The sequence below is a fragment of the Pristiophorus japonicus genome, chromosome 20, assembly GCF_044704955.1.
Source record: "Pristiophorus japonicus isolate sPriJap1 chromosome 20, sPriJap1.hap1, whole genome shotgun sequence".
Lineage (NCBI taxonomy): Eukaryota > Metazoa > Chordata > Chondrichthyes > Pristiophoridae > Pristiophorus > Pristiophorus japonicus.
Window position 1 is genome coordinate 78,021,573 of NC_091996.1, and position 10,164 is coordinate 78,031,736.

The 10,164-nt window shown below is 45.9% G+C and overlaps 1 long non-coding RNA gene and 1 pseudogene across 1 annotated transcript in view; one reads left to right on the forward strand and one right to left on the reverse strand.

Moving 5' to 3' along the window:
* LOC139233051 (zinc finger protein 271-like) overlaps positions 1-5,295 on the forward strand; it is a 55,457-nt pseudogene extending 50,162 nt beyond the window's left edge.
* LOC139232625 (uncharacterized) overlaps positions 1-10,164 on the reverse strand; it is a 973,018-nt gene that overhangs the window by 833,344 nt on the left and 129,510 nt on the right. The window lies entirely within an intron of this gene.

Below are 10,164 nucleotides of genomic sequence, written 5' to 3' on the forward strand. Positions count from 1 at the left end.
GGCCCAAGCACTAGTCACTGCCCGCTACCCCCGAAAAAGACCCGTTTATTCCTACTCTCTGTTTCCTGATAGTTAACCAATTTTAAGTCCATGCCAATACATTACCCCCAATCCTATGTGTTTTAATTTTGCACACTAACCTCTTATGTGGGACTTCATCAAAGGCCTTCTGAAAATCCAAATACACTACATCCACTGGTTCTCCATTATCTATGCTATCAGTTACATCCTCAAAAAACTCCAGTATGTTTGTCAAACATGATTTTCCTTTCATAAATCCATGTTGACTTTGTTTAATCCTGTTGATATTATCTAAGTGTGCCATTATCACATCCTTCATAATAGACTCCAGCATTTTCCCTACTACTGATGTCAGGTTATCCAGTCAGTAGTTCCCCGTTTTCTCTCTCCCTCCTTTTTTAGATAGTGTGGTTACATTTGCCACCCTCCAATCTGCAGGAACTGTTCCATAATCTATGGAATTTTGGAAGATGACAACCAATGCATCTACTATTTCCATGGTTACCTCTTTTAGTACTCTGGGATGCAGATCATCAGGCCCTGGGGATTTATCTGCCTTCAGTCCCATTAGTTTCTCCAGCACTATTTTCTTACTAATAATCATTTCCTTTCATTCCTCTTGCTCACTGGACCCTTGGTTCCCTTGCATTTCTGGGATGTTATTTGTGTCCTCTTCCATGAAGACAGAACCGAAGTATTTATTTAATTGTTCTGCCATTTCCTTGTTCCCCATTACAAATTCTCCTGTTTCTGTCTGTAAAGGCCCTACATTTTTCTTTACTAATCTTTTTCTTTTTACGTACTTGTAGAAACTTTTGTAGTCAGTTTTTATGTTTCTTGCAAGTTTACTCTCATACTCTATTTTTCCCCTCTTAATTAATCTCTTGGTCCTTTTTTGCTGAATTCTAAACTGCTCCCAATCCTCAGGCTTGCTACTTTTTCTGGTAACTTTGTATAACTCCTCTTTGGATCGAATACTATCCTTCATTTATTTATTTAGCCATAGTTGGTCCACTTTTCCTTTTGTGTTTTTACGCCAGAAAGGAATGTATAACTGTTGCAATTCATGCATTCGTTCCTTAAATATTAGCCATTGCCTATCCACCATCATGCCTTTTAATGAATCTTCCCAATCTATCATAGCCAATTCATTCCTCATACCTTCGTAGTTTCCTTTGTTTAGATTTAGGACCCTAGTTTCGGATTGGACTACTTCACTTTCCATCTTAAGAAAGAATTCAATCATGTTATGGTCACTCTTCCCTAAAGGACCCCGCTCAACAAAACTGTTAATTAACCCCTTCTCATTACACAATGCCCAATCTAGGATAGCCTAGATCCTAGGTTCCCTAGTAGGCTCCTCAACATGCTGGTATAAAAAAACATCTTGGGGAGCACCTTCAGGAGAGGAGAGGAGAGGAAGGGGAACCAGTGAGTATGGAACTGAACCCAGCCAGAGTCAGCACCTTCAGGGGAGGAGGTGGAGGGGAACCAGTGAGTGTAGAACTGAACCCAGCCACAATCTACACCTTTAGGGGAGGTGAGGAAGAGGAACTAGTGACTGTAGAACTGAACCCAGCCACAATCTACACCTTTAGGGGAGGTGAGGAAGGGGAACCAGTGAGAGTAGAACTGAACCGAGCCAGAGTCAGCACCTTCAGGGAAGGAGATGGAGAGGAACCAGTGAGTGTGGAATTGAACCCAGCCAGAGTCAGCACCTTCAGCAGAGGAAGGGGAGGGGAACCAGTGAGTGTAGAACTGAACCCAGCCAGAGTCAGCACCTTCAGCGGAGGAGGGGGAGGGGAACCAGTGAGTGTAGAACTGAACCCAGACAGAGTCAGTGTCTTCAGGGGAGGAGAGGGGAGCCAGTGAGTGTGGAACTGAACCCAGCCAAAGTCAGCACCTTTAAGAGCGAGGACAGAGATTAGGGAGCAGAACCAGTGATTGTAGAACAGAACCTGTCCAATCCTGTCAGAATTTTGTAGAACAGAACCCAGCCAGAGTCAGCCAGAGAAAAAGATTAGTGAAGACCAACGTAGGTCCTTTGCAGACAGAATCGGGTGAATTTATAATGGGGAACAAAGAAATGGCAGACCAATTGAACAAATACTTTGGATCTGTCTTCATTAAGGAATACACAAATAACCTTCCGAAAATACTAGAGGTTCGAGGATCTAGCGAAAAGAAGGAACTGAAGGAAATTCTTATTAGTCATGAAATTGTGTTGGGGAAATTGATGGGATTGAAGGCTGATAAATCACCAGGGCCTGATAGGCTGCATTCCAGAGTACTTAAGGAAGTGGCCCTAGAAATAGTGGATGCATTGGTGATCATTTTCCAACATGCTATTGACTCTAGGTCAGTTCTGATGGACTGGAGGGTAGTTAATGTAACACCACTTTTTAAAAAAGGAGGGAGAGAGAAAACGGGAAATTATAGACCGGTTAGCCTGACAGCGGTGGTGGGGTAAATGTTGGCATCAATTATTAAAGATGAAATAGCAGCGCATTTGGAAAGCGGTGACTGGATCAGTCCAAGTCAGCATGGATTTATGAAAGAGAAATCATGCTTGGCAAATCTTCTGGAATTTTTTGAGGATATAACTAGTATAGTGGACAGGGGAGAACTAGTGGATTGTGCATTTGGACTTTCAAAAGGCTTTTGAAAAGGTCCCACACAAGAGATTAGTGTGCAAAATTAAAGCACATGGTATTGGGGGTAACGTATTAACGTGGATAGAGAACTGGTTGGCAGACAGGAAGCAGAGAGTCGGAATAAACTGGTCCTTTGCAGAATGGCAGGCAGTGACTAGTGGGGTGCCGCAGGGTTCAGTGCTGGGACCCCAGCTATTTACAATATACATCAATGATTTAGATGAAGGAATTGAATGTAATATCTCCAAGTTTGCAGATGACACTAAGCTGGGTGGAGGTGTGAGCTGTGAGGAGGATGCTAAGAGACTGCAGAGTGATTTGGACAGGTTCGGTGAGTGGGCAAATGCATGGCAGATGCAGTATAATGTGGATAAATGTGAGATTATCCACTTTGGTTGCAAAAACAGGAAGACAGAATATTATCTGAATGGTGACAGATTAGGAAAAGGGGAGGTGCAACGAGACCTGGGTGTCATGGTACATCAGTCATTGAAGTTTGGCATGCAGGTACAGCAGGCGGTGAAGAAGGTAAATGGCATGTTAGCCTTCATAGCTAGTGGATTTGAGTATAGGAGCAGGGAGGTCTTGCTGCAGTTGTACAGAGCCTTGGTGAGGCCACACCTGGAATATTGTGTTCAGTTTTGGTCCCCGAATCTGAGGAAGGACCTTCTTGCTATTGAGGGAGTACAGCGAAGGTTCACCAGATTCGCGGGATGGCAGGACTGACATATGAGGAGAGACTGGATCAACTGGGTTTCTATCCACTGGAGTTTAGAAGAATGAGAAGGGATCTCATAGAAACATATAAAATTCTGGCGGGATTGGACAGGTTAGATGCAGAAAGAATGTTCTCGTTACTGGGGAGTTCCAGAACCAGGGGTCACAGTCTAAGAATAAGGGGTCAGCCATTTAGGACCGAGATGAAGAGAAACTTCTTCACTCAGTGAGTGGTTAACCTGTGGAATTCTCGACCGCAGAAAGTTGTTGAGGCCAATTCGTTAGATATATTCAAAGGGGAGTTAGATATGGCCCTTACGGCCAAAGGGATCAAATGGTATGGAGAGAAAGCAGGAAAGGGGTGGTGAGGTTGAATGATCAGCCATGATCTTATTGAATGGTGGTGCAAGTTCAAAGGGCCAAATGGCCTGCTCCTGCACCTAATTTCTATGTTTCTAATAAGGGAGGGAGAGGGAGGGGAACAAGTGAGTGTAGAACTGAACCCAGCCAGAGTCAGCACCTACAGGGGAGAAGAGGGAGGGGAACCAGTGAGTGCAGAACTGAACCCAGCCAGAATTGGTGGTTATAACTGGGAGTGGAGGAGAAACAGTTTAGAAATGTGTGTTGATTTGGATTTCAGCACAGCAGGAGGGACAATGTGTGGGACAGGGATTTACAGCTTTGGAAGAACCAGAGAGGAAAGAATGTTCCATGGAACCTAGATGTGTCTATTCTGAATTTCTGTCTTGTACTGACAGTGATGAGTTTTGTTATCTCCTTTTACAGCGTATTGGAAGGGGAGATTTTCAGACAGGAAACACAAACCAAACATCACGTCAAGATCTGACGGAGTCAATCGTTTCATCAGGACCTGAATATCATCGGCCTTTGAAAGTGGAAGAAGAAATGTTTGTCTGTTCTGTCTGTGGGAATTGATTTCAAATATCAGTGTGACTGGAAAAGCATCGAGATGCACACACCCGAGTGAGTGTTCCAGTGGAAAGAGCTTTAACCAGTTACACAGCCTGAAAAAACATCGCACCATTCACAGCGCGGAGAAACTGTAAACATGTTGTGTGTGTGGACGAGGCTTCAACTGATCGTCCAACCTGGAGAGTCACAAGGATACCCGCACCATGGAGAAACCGTGGGAATGTGGGGACTGTGGGAAGGGATTCCATTCCCCCTCCCTGCTGGAAATTCATCGACGCAGTCACACTGGGGAGAGGCCGTTCACCTGCCCCGTGTGTGGGAAGAGATTCACTGAGTTATCCCAACTTGTAGCTCACCAGCGAATTCACACTGGGGAGAGGCTGTTCACCTGTCCCGAGTGTGGGAAGCGATTCACTCAGTCATCCGACCTGCTGACACACCAGCGAGTTCACACTGGGGAGAGGCCGTTCACTTGCTCAGAGTGTGGGAAGCGATTCACTCAGTCATCCGACCTGCTGAGACACCAGCGAGTTCACACTGGGGAGAGGCCGTTCACCTGCTCACAGTGTGGGAAGGGATTCACTCGGTCATCCAACCTGCTGACACACCAGCGAGTTCACACTGGGGAGAGGCCGTTCACCTGCTCAGTGTGGGAAGGGATTCACTCAGTCATCCGACCTGCTGAGACACCAGCGAGTTCACAAGTGACTGCAGGGGTTGGATTCTGTTGTTATTGCTGCTGTTAATCACATCCCGACTGAACCATGTTCATTCTGACAGTTGGGGTTTGTTTCTGCTGATGTTAATAATCCTATAACTGGGCTGGACTTTAATATTCTGGATATATTGCTGATTGTGTTCTCGGGGCTGCAGTGTCCATTCAAGAAACGCTGTGTGTTATCTTTCCCCTTAATTCAGTAACTCGCAACAGAAATTTGGTTTGCAATAAAATTATGAACTTTTACTTTAATCCTAAATTGATCTTTGGTACAAAATCTACAATAGTGTGTGAAAGTTTCCACTGAATAAAATCTCCAATTAGAAAGTTTGCTGATAATTCTTACTGACTTGCACATTACACACAGTGGCCCCTCCATTATCCACCAGAAAGAAGGGGAATGGGAATTGGTGGGGAATCAGTGTCCCCAAATGTTCCCCTCCCGTCTGGTGTAGCAATCCCCTCGGCAAGGGAATGGAGACAAGTCCAGACCCAAACTGCGTAGTACTCCAGGTGTGGTCTTACCAACGCCCTGTACAGTTGTAGCAGGACTTCCCTACTTTTATACTCCATCCCCCTTGCAATAAAGGCCAACATTCCATTTGCCTTCCTGATTACTTGCTGTACCTGCATGCTAACTTTTTGAGTTTCATGTACAAGGACCCCCAGATCCATTTGTACTACAGCATTTTGTAATCGTCCCCATTTAAATAATTAATTGTTTTTTAATTTTTCCTACCAAAGGAGATAACCTGACATTTTACCACATTATAGTCCATCTGCCAGATTTTTGCCCACTCACTGAGCCTATATATATCCCTTTGTAGATTCTTTGTGTCCTCCTCACAACTTGCTTTCCCTATCTTTGTATCATCAGAAGATTTGTCTGTGTTACACTCGGTCCCTTCATCCAAGTCATTAATATAAATGGTAAATAGTTGAGGCCCCATCACTGATCCCTGTGGCACCCCACTACTTACAGTTTGCCAACCTGAAAATGATCCATTTATCCTGACCCTTTTTTCTGTTAGTTTGCCAATCCTCTATCCATGTTAATATATTACCCCCTATCCCCATGAACTCTTAGTTTGTGCAGTAACCTTCTGTGGCATCATATGGAATGCTTTCTGTTAATCCAAATATACGACAATAACTGGTTCTCCTTTATCCACTCCACTCGTTACATCCTCAAACAACTCCAGCAAATTTGTCAAACATGATTTCCCTTTCATGAAACCATGTTGACTCTGACTGCAATATGATTTTCTAAATGTCCTGCTACTACTTCCTTAATGATGGACTCCAGTATTTTCCCAATGACAGATGGCAGGCTAACTGGTCTATAGTTTCCTGCTCTCTGTCTCCCTCCTTTCTTAAATAAGGGTGTGACGTGTGGTTTTCCAGTCCGCTGGGACCTCTCCAGAATTCAGGGAATTTTGGTAGATTACAACCGATGCATCCACTATCTCTGCAGTCACTTTTAAGACCCTAGGATGCATGTAATCAGGTCCAGGGGACTTGTCCACCTTTAGTGCCATTAGTTTGCTTAGAACTTTATCTCTAGTGATAGTGACTGTTTTAAATCCCCCCCCCCGTGCAATAGCTCCTTGATTATTAACTATTGGGATGTTTTTAGTGTCCTCTATCGTAAAGACCGATACAAAATATTTGTTCAAAGTCTCTGCCATTTCCATGTTTCCCATTATTAATTCTCCAGTCTCATCTTCTAAGGGACCAACGTTTACTTTAGCTACTCGTTTCCTTTTTATTTACCTGTAGAAGCTCTTACTGTGTTTTTTTTAATATTTCTTGCTAGTTTGCTCTCATCTGCTATCTTCTCTGTCTTTATCATTTTTTTAGTTGTCCTTTGCTGGTTTCTAAAAATGTCCCAATCCTCTGGCCTTCTACTGTCCTTCACAACATTGTATGCCTTTTTCAATTTGATACCATCCTTTACTTCCTTCGTTAGCCAGGGATGGTTCATCCTTCTCTTAGCATCTTTATTTCTCACTTGAATAAATCTTTGCTGAGAGTTATGAAATATCTGCTTAAATGTTTGCCATTGCGTTTCTACAGTCTTACCCTTTAACATATTTTTCCAGTCCACTTGGTGTCAGTGACAGTGTTGGTTTATATCCCATGGGAGGAGCTTGGTGTCAGTGACTGTGGGGTTGGTTCAACCTTCATTGACCTGACCAAGGCCTTTGACACTGTCAACCATGAGGTATTATGAAGTGTACTCTACAAATTGGGCTGTCCATATGCCCGACACGAGACTCCCAAAGCAAGTGCTCTGCTCGGAGCTTCGACACGGCAGGGACAGAGGGTGGGCGGGGCTTCAGAGTGTCTGTCAGTTTGATTGGACCACATGTTTGTGCCCAGGTCAGTGGCCCCTGAAAGGGAGCCTTGTGCTGATTGTTGTCTGGTGACCCTGGGCCAGCCCGGGCTCACCCTATTGGGCCAGCCCGGGCTCACCCTATTGGGCCAGCCCGGGCTCACCCTTTTGGGCCAGCCCGGGCTCACCCTATTGGGCCAGCACAAAAGGCCCAGTATTCAGCAGAGAAAATCAGCAGCTCATTCATTTTATTCTCACTCTGTGCACAAAACTGAACCAAACCGTGTAAACTGGAAATGCATCGTCACAGTCACACTGGAGAGAGGCCATTCACCTACCCTGTATGTGGGAAGGGATTCACTCGGTCATCCAACCTGCTGAGACACCAGCGAGTTCACAAGTGACTGCAGGGTTTGGATTCTACTGTAATTGCTGCTGTTAATCACATCCTGACTGAATTGTGTTTGTTGTATCAGTTGGGGTTTGTTCTGCTGATGTGAATAACCCGATAACTGGGCTGGAGTTTAATATGTTGATATTTTAAATAACAGTGTGTGTCGATATTTGATGTCTCCAAGATAAGAGGAGACTAATTTATGTCCTGTTACCGACTACTCTATTGTGGGCCTTTTCTCCTTTCTCACTCTCGATTATTTCAGTTCTCATATCTTCGGTTACTCTCAGGGACAAGTCCCAGTTCCCCTTACCTTCCAGAGTCCTTGCCTTAGTATCGAGGGAAGGTGTCGGTAACACGCCCGGGATCACCAAACACAAAACCCAATCTGGTAATCACTTTCAGATACCGGACTTAACGTGTGCCCCACAGCATCTCTCTCACCTTCGATGTGTGAATGGAGTGAAATTCCTGCAGAGTGTTCTGATATTTGGGGGGTTGGGGGAGGGTTAAAACAGAATATTTTGAAACAAATTTGACTCCACCTTTAACCGAAATCTTTGTCACACTGCACAATTCTGAACTCTTTCCAAATTATACAAGCAAGTTAAGTGAATCTTCAAAAACAGTGAGACATTTTAGAAAGGTTCAAGTCACTGAAATAGACAGCTTTACAATCACTGCACAGTACAGAAGGGAGCGACTGTTACTGCGAACTCTGTTGAAGTCCTCCAACACCCCAAGATAAACTGGACTGTTTTATAAATAGACAGAGAAACGGGAGTCCCTGTCCCTTTAAATATCTGTCCCATTCCCCCGGGCAGTGGGAGGAGGAACAGCGCACGGTCTCTTTATATCCTGACCCAGCAAGCACAGCCGGATGGGCTGAAGAACATAAAATGTGGATCACATCAGGTTCAGCAGAACAACTGAAAAGAGCAAACAAAGTATTTGCTTTCTATATAATATATATATATATATATGTGTGTGTGTGTGTGGGTGTGGAAACAAAACACATCATTCTTAATATTTGATGATCAATTCCAGAGATAAATTATCTTCACCAATTATATTCCAGCATTTTATTTCCACTTTGTTTACAATGTAATTGCAGTGTTTAATATCTTTACCATTTATTGATAACACATTGCCTTGTGTGCTCTTGTTTAGAAAGTGATGTCACACTGACCATTCCGTTACCAAGGTGACCATGTCTGTCCGCAGTATTCAGTGGGAAAGCGGATTAAATCACACCGAGGATAATGAGCAGCCCTGCACCGGTCTCTGAGCTTTACTGTCCAGTGATCACCTCACCATCACACAGAAGCTCTTGAGATTTACCTCCAGTGTGGATCATAGGTATAAGTGATGGTAAAAATGAAATTGTTGGGGTGAGTGAGGAGTTGGAGAGTAGGGGTGAAGAAGGTTTTGGAATGAGGGGGGTTGGAGAGTAGGGGTGAAGGTTGGATGGGAATGAGGGGTTTGGGGTGAGGGGGGTTGGAGAGTAAGGGTGAAGGAGAGGTTGGGGTGAGGGGGGTTGGAGAGTCGGGGTGAAGGAGGGGTGGGGTGAGGGGGGTTGGAGGGGTGGGGTGAGGGGGGTTGGAGAGTAGGGGTGAGGGGGATTGGAGTAGGAGTGAAGGAGGGGTTGGAGAGTAGGGGTGACGGTGGGGTTGGGGTGAGGGGTTGGAGAGTAGGGGTGAAGGAGGGGTTGGGGTGAGGGGTTGGAGAGTAGGGGTGGAGGAGGGGTTGGGGTGAGGGGGGTTGGAGAGTAGGGGTGAAGGAGGGGTTGGGGTGAGGGGGGTTGGAGAGTAGGGTGAATGAGGGGTTGGAGAGTAGGGGTGAAGGTGGGGTTGGGGTGGAGGAGGGGTTGGGGTGAGGGGGGTTAGAGAGTAGGGTGAAGGAGGGGTTGGAGAGTAGGGGTGAAGGTGGGGTTGGGGTGAGGGATTGGAGAGTAGGGGTGTAGGAGGGGTTGGGGTGAGGAGTTGGAGAGTAGGGGTGATGGAGGGGTTGGGGTGAGGGGGGTTGGAGAGTAGGGTGAAGGAGGGGTTGGAGAGTAGGGGTGAAGGTGGGGTTGGGGTGAGGGATTGGAGAGTAGGGGTGAAGGAGGGGTTGGGGTGAGGAGTTGGAGAGTAGGGGTGAAGGAGGGGTTGGGGTGAGGAGTTGGAGAGTAGGGGTGAAGGAGGGGTTGGGATGAGGGTTTTGGAGAGTAGGGGTGAAGGAGGGGTTGGGGTGAGGGGGGTTGGAGTAGGGGTGGAGGAGGGGTTGGAGAGTAGGGATGGAGGAGGGGTTGGGGTGAGGAGTGTAGGTGGAGGGGGGGTTGGAGAGTAGGGGTGGTGGAGGGGTTGGGGTAGGGGTGGTGGAGGGGTTGGAGAGGTAGGGGTGGGGGAGGGGG